Genomic DNA, 17,275 nt, shown 5'->3' with positions numbered 1-17,275 from the left:
AGATTCAACCAGAAAATCTCTTGTATTATTTTAAACAAAAGCCAACAGGATAAGGTGGGATTGCCCATGAATCAACCTAAGCCAACAGCTTATGTTTAAACACCATATATATAGTTATATATATAGTTATATATATATATAGTTATATAGTTATATAACATGGTTATATCATGTTAATGAAGTAACGGGTAAGTTCTCCTCTTCCTGTTTTACTTTTTGGCTTATGTTTTCACTTTTAACTCTGATTCTCAAGTATAGATCATTGCCATTGGGATGATTTAATAAGAGAACATAAAGAGATCAATGTAAATAAGTCTTTATTATTGAAAAGAAAAAAGCAATTTAGATATTAGATCTGCTGAAAACCTGTTTGATTTAGAGCATCAGCAACCTCTAATTCAGCACAAGTATGTATCATAGATCCAAGATATATTGCCTTCTCAAAACATTTTGTTTCTTATGCAAGAAGTCTTTTCTGTTTCTTGGCAGAGAACTTACACTGATAATAATTGTAATTATTTCTGGTTTCCTGAAGGAGAATTCATTCCATGGAACACCAAGCAAATGGCCTAACACATCTTTATATGGTCTTAAATATGGTACTTGCATCCAAAGTATAAAAACAACTAAGCAAATTCCACATCACAACGTAGCATTGGTAATTTAGTTGAAAAAAGCAGAGACAAATGGATAAACCCTTCTTTAATCGGGTTCACAAATCCTTCACTTAAACAGGGGAGAAAAATGAAAACAGAGGAGGGAAAAAACACACGTTTCTCACCAGCACACAGAAGCTACTGTGAAATTGATTAAATGGGGGGGGATTTAGACCTATGAAAACAAGATTCAACAACAACAACGAAAAACAAGATTCAACCAGAAAATCTCTTGTATTATTTTAAACAAAAGCCAACAGGATAAGGTGGGATTGCCCATGAGTCAACCTAAGCCAACAGCTTATGTTTAAACACCAATCATGAAAAATAATGTATGATTTGAAGAATTCTGCTTTTATGATAAAAGATGTTGCCCCCATCTTTAAAAACTCCATAGAGTTTCCTTGTGTTAGCAACTTCTAAGTGTTGAGAGCTTTGTTTTATTTTGAAATTTCATAAGCAGGTGGGACTTTTGGAGAATAAGTTGTATCAAAAGAAACTGTTGACTTAAATCCTTATTATTCAGGCATCTGAATAGTTATTTACCTCCCACAACAGATCTAGATGAAAGGAATAAAAATTTGATGTTAATCCATGTATCTTAACTATATAAACTGAACATTGTTGTCTCAATTTATTTTATATCCAAATATTCTCCCCTGTAAATGAGTATAAATTAGGATCAAATACATTTTTATCTAAGCAACTGTGTCCTTCTAATTGAAATACTTATACTCAAACCAATTCACTCTTTATTCGTATAGGCGTCTTTCTCTTCATTGTAACTGCATGTTGTAATTTTCATATAAAGCTATTTTTAAATAATTACCTCACTTTATTCTAACTTATCACTCTATAAAATTCTTAATGTTTTTGCATTACTATGTATTAATTTTCTCATTTATGTCACACTAAAAATGTTCAGTGATATTTACTTAAAAAATTACATTAAGATTTATTTGTCTTGATATAACCAAAAATTTTTCCTAGAAAGTAACTGCAATTGAGTCTGTCTTCCTATACCCATTATAAGCAGGATGAATTTCTATGATTAAAATAACTATCCTTCCAATTGAGGTATCCCTGCATTAACTTAAATAACATATGGATAGAATAATTTATCTTGCTTATCTTCTCAGTTTTTAATAAAATAAAAAACAATGTTCATGTCTGACCTAAAGGGCACATCCCTCAACAGATATAGAGAATCAGAGTTTTACTCCGGGAAGTAACTCCGGGAAGAAACAATCTGTGATGAAATAATAGATTTTTAAACACTAATTCAAAGGGATACATGTACCCCAATGTTTGTAGCAGCATTTATTTACAATACCCAAATTATGAAAGAAGCCCAGTGTCTATCAACTGATGAAGAGATAAAGATACTGAATATATACAGTATATATATATTTAGTGTGTACACACACACACACACACATATACACAGGAAATATTATTCAGCCATTAAAAAGAATGAAATCTTGCCATTTGCAATGACATGGGTGGAACTAGAGAGCTATGCTAAGCTAAATAATTTGGTCAGAGAAAGACAAATACCATATCATCTCATTCGTGTGGAATTTATGAAGTAAAACAAATGAGCAAAGGGAAAAAAATAGACTAGAGAGAGAGAGAGAGAAAGCAAGGAACAGACTCTTAACTATAGAGAACAATCTGATGTTACCAAAGGGGAGGTGCATGGTGGGGGAGGGGATGAGTGAAACAAGTGATGGCGATTAAGGAGTGCATTTGTGATGAGCACCAGGTGTCATATGGAAGCACTGAATCACTATATTGTACACCTGAAACTGATGTTACACGATTATGCTGCATGTTAACTATTTTGGAATTGAAGGGAAAAAAAAAAAGATTTCTAAATGGAAAGATTCAAACTCATTACACTTCTTAGCTGCATGTCAAAAGAACTTTCATTTATCTTGTTACAAAATGGAAGGAAGGAAGGAAGAAACGGAGGGAGGGAGGGAGGGAGGGAAAAAGGGAGGAAGTCAGGCAGACAAGCAGATTTTGACGGTCTGTAGGAAAGTAGAAAGATTTTCCATTGTTTTTGCGATTTTTATTATTTTTTAAGGCTTATTAATTTAGTCACTAGTTTTTATTTAAATTCGTTAGTTAACATATAGTGTAGTATTGGTTTCAGGAGTAGAATTTAGTGAATAATCAGTTACATATAACACCCAGTGCTCGTCATAAGCACCCTCCTTAATGTCCATCCCCCACAGACCTCCCCTCCAGGAACCCTCAGTTTTTTCTCTATAGTTAAGAATTTGTATTCAGGTTTCTTTCCTGCCCTTCCCATATGTTCATCTGTTTTGTTTCTTAAATTCTACACATGAGTGAGATCATATGGAATTTATCTTTCTCTGACTGATTTATGTCACTTAGTATAATACACTCTAACTCCATCCACATTGTTGTAAATGGCAAGATTTCATTTGTTTTGGTGGCTAATATTCCATTGCATGTATATATCACATTTTTATCCATTCATCAGTTGATGGATTTGGGCTCTTTCCATAATTTGGGTATTGTAGATAATGCTGCTATAATCACCGGGGAACATGTGTCCTTTCAAATCTGTATTTTTGTATCTATTGGGTAAATATCTGGTGGTGCAATTGCTGGGTTGTAGCGTAGTTCTATTTTTAACTCTCTGCGGCACCTCCATACTGTTTTCCAGAGTGGCAGTACCACTTTGCATTCCAACCAACAGGGTAAGAGGGTTCCACTTCTGCATCCTCACCAACATCTGTTGTTTCCTTTGTTGTTAATTTTAGCCATTCTGACAGGTATGTCGTGGTATCTTACTGTGGTTTTGATTTGCATTTCCCTGATGATGAGTGATGTTGAGCATTTTTTCTGTGTTTTTCATGTCTTCTTTGGAAAAGTCAGATAGGAAACTATAAGGTAGTGTTTCTAAACATGTGATGTGCACGTAATTTAGGCTGAATATGAAAAATTTTATCTTAATATTTACTTATTAAGATGCCTACTAGAAAAATATCACTAGAAAATCAAATTAATATTTAATGTCTATTACTGCTTTGGGGAAAACTAGAATTATTTATGTAAAAAGATGAGTCACATTAGGAAATTACTGAATAAATGGAAGTTCAATAGATATGGGAAAAATTATGAAGACAGCCCACAAATGACTAAGGTTTAAAAACTTGACTTAAATCTGTCATTCAAAATTAGGATGAGTAAACTGAAAAAGCTATCAGGGAGGAAATAATAAAACAATCTTTAAACCTTCAAACCTTTTGCACAGAATTGGACTCATATCAAAGCAAAAAACCCACATAGTGCATATTTCTACTCAACAAAAGGAAAGAATCACCATGAATCAAAGACTGACAGAAAAGAAAATGTGCTGATTCCAATTCCTTGTCTCCAATGGAATTTAAGAACAGTCCTGGCAAATATTTAACAGAGATGTGTAGATGGGAGTTCAACAACTGGAAAGCTATTGGACTCAGATCATTTTCCAACCCAGAAACTTTGTGCTAAAAACATAAATACACTATTAACTCATTTTTCTACATTTACTAGGGATAATGAAAGCAAAAGTAATTTAAATGCATAGAACTTTATTATCCAGTAAACTCAACCTTCATAAAAATGTAAAGTAGGAAAACAGATTTGAGTTTTACTTGGCTTGCACTATTCATGTTATCCCAGCTGGGAAAACTTAGAGTCAGCACAACTCTTGCCATATAAGGCAAGTCTTCCAAGATGGGTGTTTCTGACTCAAAGGGGTACTAATTCATCAAATTATACTGTCTATATTACAATAATTCATCCTCATTTTTGATAATTTAATTATATGGTTTTTTACATTGTCATTAAACTATTTCACATATGTAGGGTCTATTCATCAGGAATTTGGGGGCAGCAAATAACAAAAACCCAACTAAGAGAGGCTAAAACCAGAACTATAGTTATTTCAGTTAATAGGAAGTCTAGAAATAGGAACTTAAAGGCTAGCTCGAAAGTTTAATGAGGTTATCAATAACTTAAGACTCTTTCCATTTACCATACTTGTTGACACATTGGCTTTTGTTTTATTTTAGTTTGTTTAGTTCATCTTGGGCTTGTTGCCTTATTGTTGCAAGCTCCAGATATCACAATTATATTCAAAATTAGAAGGCAGTGGAGTGAAAGGACTTTCTCCTCCTCAACCTATATCTTTTTCTCCTTCTTTTCTATCTTTCTTTCTTTTTCTCTTTCTTTTTTTTTTTCTTTCTTTCTTTCTTTCAAGTAGGGAGTGGCAGAGAGAGAGAATCATAAGCAGGCTCCATGCCCAGGGTGGAACCCGACACAGGGCTGTGTGATTTAACAACCTTGAGATCACAACTGTAGCTGAAATCAAGAGTCAAATGCTTTTAAATGACTGAGCCACCCAAGCATCCTATCAGCCTGTCTTCTTATTTGGAAATAAAAACTTTCCTTAAAGACCCTAGAAGATTTCTTTTGACATTTTATGGGCCAGAAAGAGTTCACACACCTATAAGTGCCTTTGGAAATGTTATACAAGGCAAATAGGAAAGGCAGAGACTGGGGGTTAGCTTTGATCAGTTGTGATTTAATCCAATATTTGGTACATTCCTCTTCCTAAAAAGCTGTGATTCTAACAGTAAGATAAAAAGGCAGAATTGTTAGATAAGCAATAGATCAGGTCTATCACATAAATCACATACCTTCAAGGAGATCTAAGTTCCCTGAGGACAAGAAGAGAATCTCCCTTTTTATTAACTTAATGCCAAGGGGAAACATAATTTTGTAGGTACTGAAAGAAATACTGAATTTAACTGAGACACTTAAATAAATCAATTTAAATTAAAAAATGTGTATCAAGAAAGTTGATCGATATATTCATTTTTCCATCATTAATCCCATCAATCTACCTATCACTTTATATTCATATTTGGAAAAGGGGACACATTTATTTCTAGGGAGAAGGGAGTTGAAGAAAAAAAAAGGAAGCTGAAAGAATGAACAGAAAAATTTGCAATGAGACTGACTTGGTTCACATGAAAGTGTATCAAGAGAGCCAAGTCTAGTAGATTTCAAGCTTAGGTGACTAGAACATTCATGAAGACACAGAAAGAAATGGGGGAAATAGAGAAAATTCCTCCAAATTTAAAAAGGTACATTTTTTACATATTAAATATTTAAAACTCACAAACTTTATTTTTTTATGGGATGTTCATTCTGGAGTTTAAATTAAACACGAGTTAGACTTGCAAATTATGACAGGCATAAAATAAGTCAATTTTCTACTAACCATTCTTTAAGCACTCTGTTTTTTTGAACCATGTCTAATCTGCTCATAATCCCAGCCAGTGATGTTTTTAACAATTTGAAATATTGTATTTCTTAGTTCTGGGATTTCTAATTAATTCATTTTTATACTTTTTATTCTTCTCTTGAAAATCTCAACCCTTCACTCATTACATACATTTTTTCCTGTATATTATTTAACATAATAATAACATAACATAAATATAAAACCTTTGTACATCTGAGTCACCACTAGATCTGTTTCTATTGACTATTCTTCTCTTGATTATGGTGATTTCCTGATTTTTCATAAATGTCATAGTTTTTTATTATTAAATTGAAAATTGAAGATAATACTTTGTAGAGGTTATAGACTTTTTTAGTTTTCTCAGAATAGTTGTTTTCTAACATACATTTATATTATCCATGGATCACTTAAATCTAGGGAAAGTTTTATTAGGCCTTGTTAGGGCAGGGCTATTTTGGTTTGCCCTTGATCCTCAGGCATGTCTATTACAGTAAATTTTATTCCTCAACATGTGTCCCTTCTAAGTTTTCCACTGAAAACAAAGTTTTTATGAGACCCCTCCAATTAAGTAAGACTTCCACACAAAAGTATTATTCCCCAGTATAGAAGCAGATGAAGTCTCTTCTCATATTTAAGCCTTCTCTCTGTTATTTTCCTCATACAAACTTGGGAATTCCTCCAGGAAATGTGAATGTGAATGTTTACAAGTTTAAATGTGAATGTTTACGAGTTTACTTCTTTCCTTTCAAGGGTAATATTTCTTTCTACTTTTCTCTGCTTCTGGTGTCTCTTTTATGCTCTCAAGCATTTTTTTTTTTTTTAATTTTGTCAAGAGTTCATAATAACTTCAGGAAGAGGGTAGGTAGGCTAGTAAAACCCCATTTTGTTTTCAGATGTGATATGAGGTTGTGGTTTTGTTAAAAGAAGAGAAACATTATTTTAAAAATATATACTGAAATATCTATACAGGTAATGCATATGTCCGGATTTCCTTCAAAATATTATAGAAACAGTGGAATTAAATGAGGGAGTAATAGGGGAAAATTAGTCATTTTTTGATGGTTCTTGATTTTGGTGATTGATAGATGAGAATTAAATATTCTCTTCTGCTACTTATGGATAGCACCAAAATTGACATTATTGAAAAATCCCATCCATTATATGAAGACCTAACTCAAGGGACAATTTAAGGAAGAGAAGTAGGAACAAGTACAGAGCAGGAAAAAGGCAGTTATTTATACAAGAAAGTCACTCGTCCATCAGTTATTAGTAAATTAAAAAAAAAAAACTCTCACTTACATATACACATGCACACCTCTACACACTTAAATAAAGCCTCCATAGGTACCTGTACACACACACACACACACACAAAATCTATTTCTTTTTTTCTTTGCTGTATATTTACTATTATTCTAATATTTAAAAAGTTATAAACATATAAATGCTTTGCATGTTAGATGCTTATAAATATTTGTATTATTGCTTAAATTAGTACTCATGAGAGGCTACCAAATACATAGAAAATGAAATTTATCTGTTTTAGGTTGAGTAATGTTGTATAATTTTCTTTTTTATATGAAACAGTACTAACCAGAAAACCACATTGATTGTTCTTTAATTTGCTAACACTTTTATATAGTTTTTCTTTCGATATTTCAAACACTGTCATGAAACTTACACTATATTTTGGTGTTTCCTTTTTTTTTTTCTTTTCAAGATTTTGGACATTGTCATAAAGAATTAAAACAATAATAAATTGACAATTAGAAAATGGATGTGCTTTATTCATTCAATTCTGTCCTGTTGACAAATTTCCAAGAAATACTTTTTAAAACCCTGAAAATGGAATCCAAGCATGCATAGCACTGCAAAATCTAAGTTATAGAATACTAAACTAAAGAAGACAAAATTTCCTATGGTATTAACAATTCAGCCAAAATATCTGGCTGTCAACTCAAAGATAAATCGAGAATTGATCGGTATGCTTTTTTTTAATGGGAAAATACTTATTTGTCTTAGCACTCTTTATTTGCAAATGGCAGAACTTTATTTGAAATAAGAAGGCATTTTGAGGGAGAATATGGAGTAACTCAAAGACTGACGGATAAAAGTCACAATCAGGACTCAGAAATCTCAAGAACTACATCAATATCTATAGAATGGGAACCTATGGATTTTCTCAGAACAAGCTGGAATACCTGCATTGGGAGTCTTACCAAGATTGCAAGAAATGAGAAGGAACAATTCCCTAAAGGCGAACAGAGTTGCAGCAACCAGAAGAAAGTAAAAGGGATGTGGGTAGGAAAAACCATTAGGTACTATATCAGTATTCTAAGAAAGCAGGAAAATATTGCTAAGACTGCATTAAAGACAAAAAATAACAATGCAATTTTATTTTAAAAATACCAAGAGTAGTTATAACAAAATATTCACCAGGATATTCATAAAAGGGACAGATAGAAAATGTTCAAATGTCAGCCAAGAGAAATGGATTTTTTTTCTTCTGCTTCAGCTATAGCAACTGGTTGAATTCCTCAATATAATAATATGAAACTGGCAACATGGAGACTCATACAAAGAAGAGAGAATTCTCCTCTCTAATGCGAAAAAACTGATTTGAGTTGTCACACGTTGGAACTACAAATTGAGGTTATCCTTCCTTTAACATCCTAGGATCACATTTCTTTGAAATTAAAAATCGAGGCCAAAATACCCATTTTGCTTTTGGTGGGGTAATTTGGCCATGAAAGAAAGAAACACCACACTCATTAAAAATCTTTAATTAAATATATCAGAAATCACCTTGAGTTAGCTTATAGAAATATAATGGAAACATTATGAAGATTCAAAGTACTTTCCATTTTCCAAGGGTTAGGATACAACAAAGGCACAGAAAAAGTTGTGGGGGCACCTTGGTGGCTCAGTGGGTTAAACTCTTTGCCTTCAGCTCAAGTCATGATCTCAGGGTCCTGGGATTGAGCCCCACATCTGGCTCCCTGCTCACTGGGGAGCCTGATTCTCTTCCTCTCTCACTCTGCCTGTCTCTCTGCCTACTTCTAATCTCTGTCAAATAAATAAATAAAATCTTAAAAAAAAAAAAAAAAGATGTGAACAGGGAATGGAAAGGTATCTGGAACACAGTGTATTTCACCTCTATTTTTATTTTTTCTGCAGAGCTACCTATTCTCCCATTTTGCTTCTGATTAATAAATAAGGGCTCCATTAGAGCAGCTTTAGAAAGAGAATATGACTGGCCCAGGATGAGTAAGTCATCTTCTTTTTAGATGAAATCAAATGAGTCCAGGAGAGAAGTCTTCTATTTTCAGATTAACTTTAGCCAACCATTCCTATAGGTAAAAGTGTTAATTAGTGGATTATAATGAGCCTGGAGGGCATTGTTAAAAATTACCTTGTTCAATGGATAGAAGCTGCGAAAACTTAAGCCAGTTTAGCATGGGTGTGTCTTTTGTATTCTTTTTTTTTTTTTTAACAAATGGGATTTGAATTTAGAAGGATATAGTAAAGAAAAATGTTAGAAACAAAGAGAAATTTGTGATGTGGATCACCAGTTGAAAATGGTGAGATAAGGAATTGAGAGACTGGCTGAGGAGGTTACCCAAAGAATCTGTCGTCAAGAACAGTGTGGCCATGGTGGCTTTGTAGCCAAGAACAATAAGGTTGGTCATTGAAAATGAAGTTCAGAAACAGTCACAGCCAGACTTCAGGTTGGATCTGTAAAATAGCAACTACTGAGGTGGACCTGAGTCAGCAAGACTGAACCAAAAGACCAGACCCCAATGTCATCCCTGAGCTAAGAGACCAGACCTCAAGGTCTTTGACTAGCTGGTGAAAGAGCTGGCTGCTCAGGAATAGAACTCAATTAACTCTACCCCATAGACACACCAGTGAACCCACAAATATCGGATGAGTCATCCTGAAAAGACATCTGTGGTAAGTAAACCCCAGGCAGCTTTTCCTCCATGAAACACAATAAAGATCTTTCACTTACCTCCAGGTGCCATCTTGGGAAAGGGTGCAGCAGGGGTGAGGGTGGGGAGGTGGGTGATGAAGCAGCCCTAATAGGAACCTGACTTCTAACTTGGCTAAATATTTAACAAAGAGGGTCTACTTAGACTTGGAAGGTACTGTTAAACTGGAAGGTGCTCAGATACTGCTGATAAACAAATGTTTCTCCCCACTGTCTAGAAGAATAACAATCTATGAGAAAATTTAGGTAAGTTACATAAAATAATTTAGCTATGATTTTTGTACACACCTGAGTGTATATACACTTTTTACAACCCAGTTACATTGATAAAAGCCTAACAACCTGGATCTAAAGTACAAAAAGTGAACACAATTTATAAGAGGAGGGATGAAACATGAGGAAAAGGAAGGGTATGAAAATGTCCTGGTGAACAAATACCGATAGTGGGAGACACAGGTGTATCATAAGAGAGAACAAGCTGAGTCACGTCTTACAAAGGTGAAATGCAAATGAAGGGGAGTCAAATTTACCCCTAAAAATCCTTGGGAAGGCAACTGTGATGTTCCTGTGTCTTCCCTCAATAAGAACAATTCAAGGTTGTCTTAAGTCCTAAGACTTTAGCTGCTAGAATCCTTAGCCTACAGATTATCAAAGAACACTCAAGTTCCATACTAAAAATCCCAAGAGAAAGTTATTTATTTATTTATTTTTTAAAGATTTTATTTATCTATTTGACAGAGAGAAATCACAAGTAGATGGAGAGGCAGGCAGAGAGAGAGAGAGAGGGAAGCAGGCTCCCTGCTGAGCAGAGAGCCCTATGCGGGACTCGATCCCAGGACTCTGAGATCATGACCTGAGCCGAAGGCAGTGGCTTAACCCACTGAGCCACCCAGGTGACCAAGAAAGTTTTTTAAATGAGAAAATTTGCACTTTTTTATTTAATGTGGCTACAAGTGACAATTAAATTTCAAATTTTCTTTGTTTTTTTTTTTTGATCACATGTGTTCAGGAATTATTATAAATAGATAAAAATGCATTACAAAATTATTTTCAATTTGAAAATTGAGTACACATATTAATTTTACAGTTTAAAAAGTTGAGTTCATGTATTTAATTAAATATTGACTTTTTAATTTTTTAACTTCCTCTATTTTGAGGCCAATATTTTTTCTTTTTAAGACGTTATTTATTTATTTGACAGACAGCACAAGTAGGCAGAGAGAGAGAGGGGGAAGCAGGCTCCACTCCAAAGCAGAGAGCCTGATGCAGGACTCGATCCCAGAACCCTGGGATCACAACCTGAGCCAAAGGCAGCAGCTCGACCCACTGAGCCACCCAGGCACCCTGAGGTCAATATATTTTAATTCAATGGCCAAATATTTTCAGAGAGCTTTGATTAACTCCAAAACTTGAAAACAGCTTGCTTCAAAGGTAAATCAGGATTGAGTCCAAAGCAGCTGACATCAGGAAGAAGAACAATAACCACCACCACAAAAATGACTATTTTTTAGCTGGATGCTTTATATGCCATTTGCATTGAGTTTGGGAGCCATGTAGTAAAATATAGATATTTAGATATACAGATATATGCAGATACTTATCTTTATCTCTCTCTGCATACATATATACATAATATATAATATATATCATATAGGAATATATAACATATATCATATATGAATATATAATATATATCATATGAACATATGATATATAATATATCTCATATATATGATATATATTACACATTTATCTTAATTACTAGAATTAAATCCAACAAGATAAATAGTCAAACTAAGCTACACGAGCAGGAAACCTGATCACTTTAGGGAGCAACAGATACCCCACAACTTGGCCTCCTTTGGCCCATACATTCATTAACGGAAATGGCAGGCAGAATCACCGGCACAGTTCACATGGTGGGTTTTTCCTCAGCTTCTCTCTGCTGATTTTTCTCTTTCCTTCTCTCTCCCATGTCTCCCCATGGTGTGCAATATAGTTGACTCTGGAACTCCAAGGTGACATCTGAGGAACTACAAGAAAGTCAAGGGAGAGCACACTCAAGTGGGGGGGACCAAGGATAATTCACAAAGAAGCGACCTTTTGAGAGTGGCATTAAAGGAAAAGTAACATTTTAACAATTTTTTTTTTTTCAGGAGGGTTGGCATTCTTGCTGATAAAAGAGCATAAACAATAGAATAAAGGCAGCAAAGGTTGGGCATTTTTGAAGAGTAGCGAGATCAGAGTATGTTCAGAGAAACAGCAGGAAAGAAGGTTGTAAAAAAAGAGATCGAAACAGAATGCACAGATTTTTTTTTTTTCTAGTATTATTCCATACTATTTGGAGGTAGGTTAAGGACAAATGTCTTCATTGCCTCTCCTTCAGCCTTTTTTTTTTTTTTTAAAGATTTTATTTTTTATTTGACAGAGAGAAATCACAAGTACACTGAGAGGCAGGCAGAGAGAGAGAGAAGGAAGCAGGCTCCCTGCTGAGCAGAGAGCCCGATGCGGGACTCGATCCCAGGACCCTGAGATCATAACCTGAGCCGAAGGCAGCAGCTTAACCCACTGAGCCACCCAGGCACCCCTCTCCTTCAGCCTTTAAACCACCTCTGAGTTTCTAACTTGACGTTTGATAGTTTTATTAAGACTAGTAATTACTACTTGCTGCATTTTACCTTCCACACTGCCTTGCCTTCAAGGTTGCCTAATTAATACCAAGGCTGACCTCCCCATGCCTTGCTCTACTCTTTTGACGGTGTTTGCTCTAGTGCTCCTTGCCACTTGGCAACAGTCATCCTGGCAAGTAGAAGGAAAGGAGAGAAGGAGCTGTCACTGTTGGACAGACGAAAAAATAAAATCTGAAGATTACGCACATACCATCAGCTATAAATACCTCTTCAATGACAGTAAGCCGAAGGAGTTCAACCCTCCCCCTTTCGAAATGACCTTTCCTACTTTCTGTCAAGACGGTGTTAGTCTGCTGGTGAGTGCTGACCAGTAGGGAAGTTAAGACCAGCATTCCTTTGCAAAGCTTTAGATTGTGAATCCTGGGACGGGAGCCGCTCAGACGGAAAGGCCTGTTTCCATGGCAACAGGAGCAGTTCCTATTGTTTCAGTTTGTCACTCATCACAGCGATGTTTGCCTTGGGAGACTGTGCTAAGCATTTCTAGCCGCATTTTGTTGTGGATTCAAGAGATTGGATGGCAAGGCTGCTATGGTTACCAGGGTTTTTGTCTTAGGGGAGATCCTAGAATAAAGTAATCTTTCTGGTTCCAACAGAAATCTTAAATAACTAGTAGTGGAATAAAAAGAAAAGAAGTTGTGATAACTAACTACCTTCTGGGACAATGGTAAAAGTCTGACTTCTTTGTATGTGTGTATGTGTGTACTTAGGGGGATGGGGTGGTGGGAAGTGAGAAGTGAAAAAGGGTAAGATTAGAACAAGAAATAAAGAGAACATAGCATGATCATTTACCGTTCCTTTAAAAAATAAGAAGAGAGAAAAGAATGGCTCAAAATATGTACAGTCGATATTCACATATTCAAGGAATTCCTTTCATCAATCTGTTATATAACAATTCAAATGAATTTCTCCCAGCACTCACAAAAATAATCCATTTCCCAGCCATGACCCCTTCCCTAGCACTGATCGGTTAGGGTGCTGAAGGGATATACGAAAACAGAAAACCTTTGAGCTAGTGACACCGACACTTTAGAAATTTTATTTGCTCCTTATTCTCACTCTACATGGGTCTCATGATTGAAGCAACAAGACAGCCATAGAAAAGGCCATGACGAATATTCTCTTTTTTTCCCAATTACTATTACCTCTCTGGAGTAGCAGACCACTGCAAAAATGAAAACCATTAGCAAGAATTTATTCTATAAAAAATTACTAAAAATAAAATTGTAATAGAGTTAGAGATGGACACTTATTTTTATTAGATTTTGATTTTATGATTTCATTTCAGTATCTCTCTTATATCAAAAGAGTCTACAATGTGATAAGGACTTAAGCAAGTGCATTTCTTGCTTTGTTTCACTTAAATTTCACTAAAAACTTTTAAGGAAATTATTATGTTTTCTCTTTTAAGAGAGACTACAGTTAGTTGGCAGAACTATTTGACATTAGACACAGAGTCCCACCATTTCATCTATCCAAAGATAGAATATTCTCATTTTTCGAATCACCCCAAATCAGAACCATATATATGTGCTCCCTTATTATTTCCTGAGCCTGAGAGACCTGTGAATTATCAAGAGGTTGTCAATAGCTACACATATTTTCAATGTCTATGAATAGTGACGATTTCCCACTTCACTTGTGGATTTTGACAAATCATCTGTTATCTATATAGTTATAATGCATTCTTTCAATCTTAGCAAACATTTAATCAGCAACTAACTATGACAAATAGTTTCTTATATTCGTTATGTGTGACAAATTCTTTAATTGGTTATGAATATATGATATGCATTATTTTCTCAGAATATTCTTTTGGGAAGTATCTTTTTGCCTTAAAGGTGAGTGGATGCAGCCAAGATTGATGGGGCACGAAACAGCAGGGAGACATCTGGTGAAGAAAGTGGTTCTGCCTTTAGGCCAGGGACAGATAGCTCCCTCCAATGAAATGGGAAGTTGGCTCTCCCTCTCCAGGGACATACACACCAGTGTATGTCCTCCACAAGTTGTATCTCTCAATTCCTCTACTGAGATTAAAGTAGAATGGATCCGCAAGAAAACCCAGCTTTCCTCTTTTTTCTTTTCCTAGATTTTGGTCACACTGCAGTAAAAATACTTTTCAAATGCTATTTTTCTTCCATAAACTTTATTCCTAGCATAAATATGTTCAGAGCTTTTAAAAGACTTTAGCTTGAAATTCAAGGCCATTTTGTAAGTTGCAATCAAAGAATGTACCCTACAGGAGTCATGCAAACTGCAGGTGTTGAGAAAACAATCCTGTCCTGAACAGTTTTGAAAAGAAACTGGATGCATGTATGTGCTCGTATATGTATATTCATAATCCAGTATGTATGTTAAATACATGCATAGCTAATATCGAGTTTTCAGATTTTAACCAAAAGGATAATGGAAGCCTGCATTAGTGCTCTTTGCATAAATTGCATTCTGCAGCTATTTTTTGAATCCACGAATGAATCAATGTCAAGAGAAAAGGATGAATATCGCCTCACTGCCTTAGTTAAAATGGAATGTTATTATAGGGTTTAAATCAGAGTTTAAGATTTTCATGATCATTTTTCTTTATTGTATTTCTCATTTGCTTAATATTCTAGTTGCTTATACTTTTTATGATTAAAAGGTAATTATTTTGTTATAAACAAGTAGTACTTACAATCTATTTTATGCCTTGCATACATACGTTATTGAGGTTGGCAAGTTATTTACTCTCTGCCTTCTATCCAGTGCCACCTACTTGCAAAATTCATAGGTTTATTCTTCCATGTGAGAATTATTTATGGAAGCCTTCTCCATGCAGTACACTGGGTACTAAGGAGACTGACTGGTCATGCATACATCCGTGAATACCCAGAGGAACTGCGATTAAAGGTGGTCATTGTGTTCTAAATTATCTCAGTTGATGAATGTATTAAGATTAATCAAAACATATGCCTGCTTTAAAATAAGAAGTCCAACTTGTAACTTCCAAGGATAGGCTTCTGCCATCTGATCACCCACAAACTTCTACTAAGCATCATATGTGGTTGAGCATTTCCTGTGGAGAATACAGACATGAATCATAGAATGTCTTCCATGTGTTCCTGACTTGCCTAGTGTTTCGCAGTCTTGACTTCAGACATTCCATAACCTTGGCAGAACATTCTTCTTCTGTTTCTTGGTGCAATATTTACTCTATCTTTAAGACCTAACTAAAAAATTACTTCCCTTTGATGCTTTCCATGGCAGTTTAGTCTCCAAAAAAAGGCATATGGTACCCTTTCTCTTCCTTTCCTTAGCAGTCCAATTGCAATTTTATCATGGAAGAGACCAAGTTGAGACTTTAAATTTTTAATATAATTTTAAATATGTGTGCATAAGAAATAATATCCCATGTATTCTTTACTCAATTTCCTTCAATGGCAATATCTTACTATGTTATGATATCACAACCAGAATATTGACATTGATACAGTCAAGATACGGAACATTTCCATCAACAGAAGGATGCCATATATATCCAACCGTATCTGTATCCCACCCACAGCTTCATAACTCTCCCCCGCTCCATTTCTATACTTTTGTCATTTCAGTGCTATATAAATGGACATATAGCATCATATATGTAATATATAGATACATTATAGATAATATAAAATATTTAATCACTTATATTATCTATATTATTATACATCTATATAATATATAATAAGTCTATAACATACTGTTATGTATCTGTAGCAAATACATGTATAAGTAATACATAAGAGGATATATAAAAATGGATAATAAAGTATGTAATCTTTTAGGATTTTTCTTTTAATTAAACATGTTTCGCTGGAAAGTCATCCAGGTTGTGTGTGTACCAATAATATGGCTGTACTACTGTTTGTTTAATCCTTCACCTGTTGAAAGACATCTGGGCTATTTCCAGTTTTTGACTACTAGGAATAAAACTGCTATAAACATTCATGTACAGGTTTTTGTATGAAACTAAATTTTCATTCTTTGGAATAAATGCTCAAAAGTGCACTTGCTGGGTCATATGGTAGTTACATTTATGCATTGAAGAACCTGCCAAGTTGCTTTCTAGAGTGACCATATCATTTTACATCCTCACTAGCAACGCATGAATGAATGCTCTAGTTCCTCTGCATTCTTCTCAGCATTTGGTGTTGGCACCATTGTTTATTTTTGTTATGCTGGCTAAAATAATGAAACAAAACAAACAGACAAACAAAAAACAATGTAAATGGACTCATCACAGTACAATATAAGAAATGCTAAGGTAGGGGGCACCTGGGTGCCTCAGTCAGTTAAGCATGTGACTGTTGATCCCAGCTCAGGTCTTGAACTCAGGGTGGGGTGAGTTCAAGCTCCAGATGGAGCCTACTTTAAAAAAAAAAAAAAAGAAAGAAAGAAAAGAAAGAAAGAAAGAAAGAAAGAGAAAGAAAGAAAGGAAGAAAGAAAGAAATGCTAAGGGGTAGAAATAAAGATAAGGCTCAAAGAACACATGTAGACAAAGCTTCTAATCAATCTTGAGTGGGGATTTAAAGAAGTCTACAAGAGAGGAAAAGAAGATAACTAGGTGGGATACAAAGAATGGATTTAACCCATT

The sequence above is a fragment of the Mustela nigripes genome, chromosome 2 (genome assembly GCF_022355385.1).
Source record: "Mustela nigripes isolate SB6536 chromosome 2, MUSNIG.SB6536, whole genome shotgun sequence".
Classification (NCBI taxonomy): domain Eukaryota; kingdom Metazoa; phylum Chordata; class Mammalia; order Carnivora; family Mustelidae; genus Mustela; species Mustela nigripes.
This window is presented reverse-complemented; position numbering follows the sequence as displayed.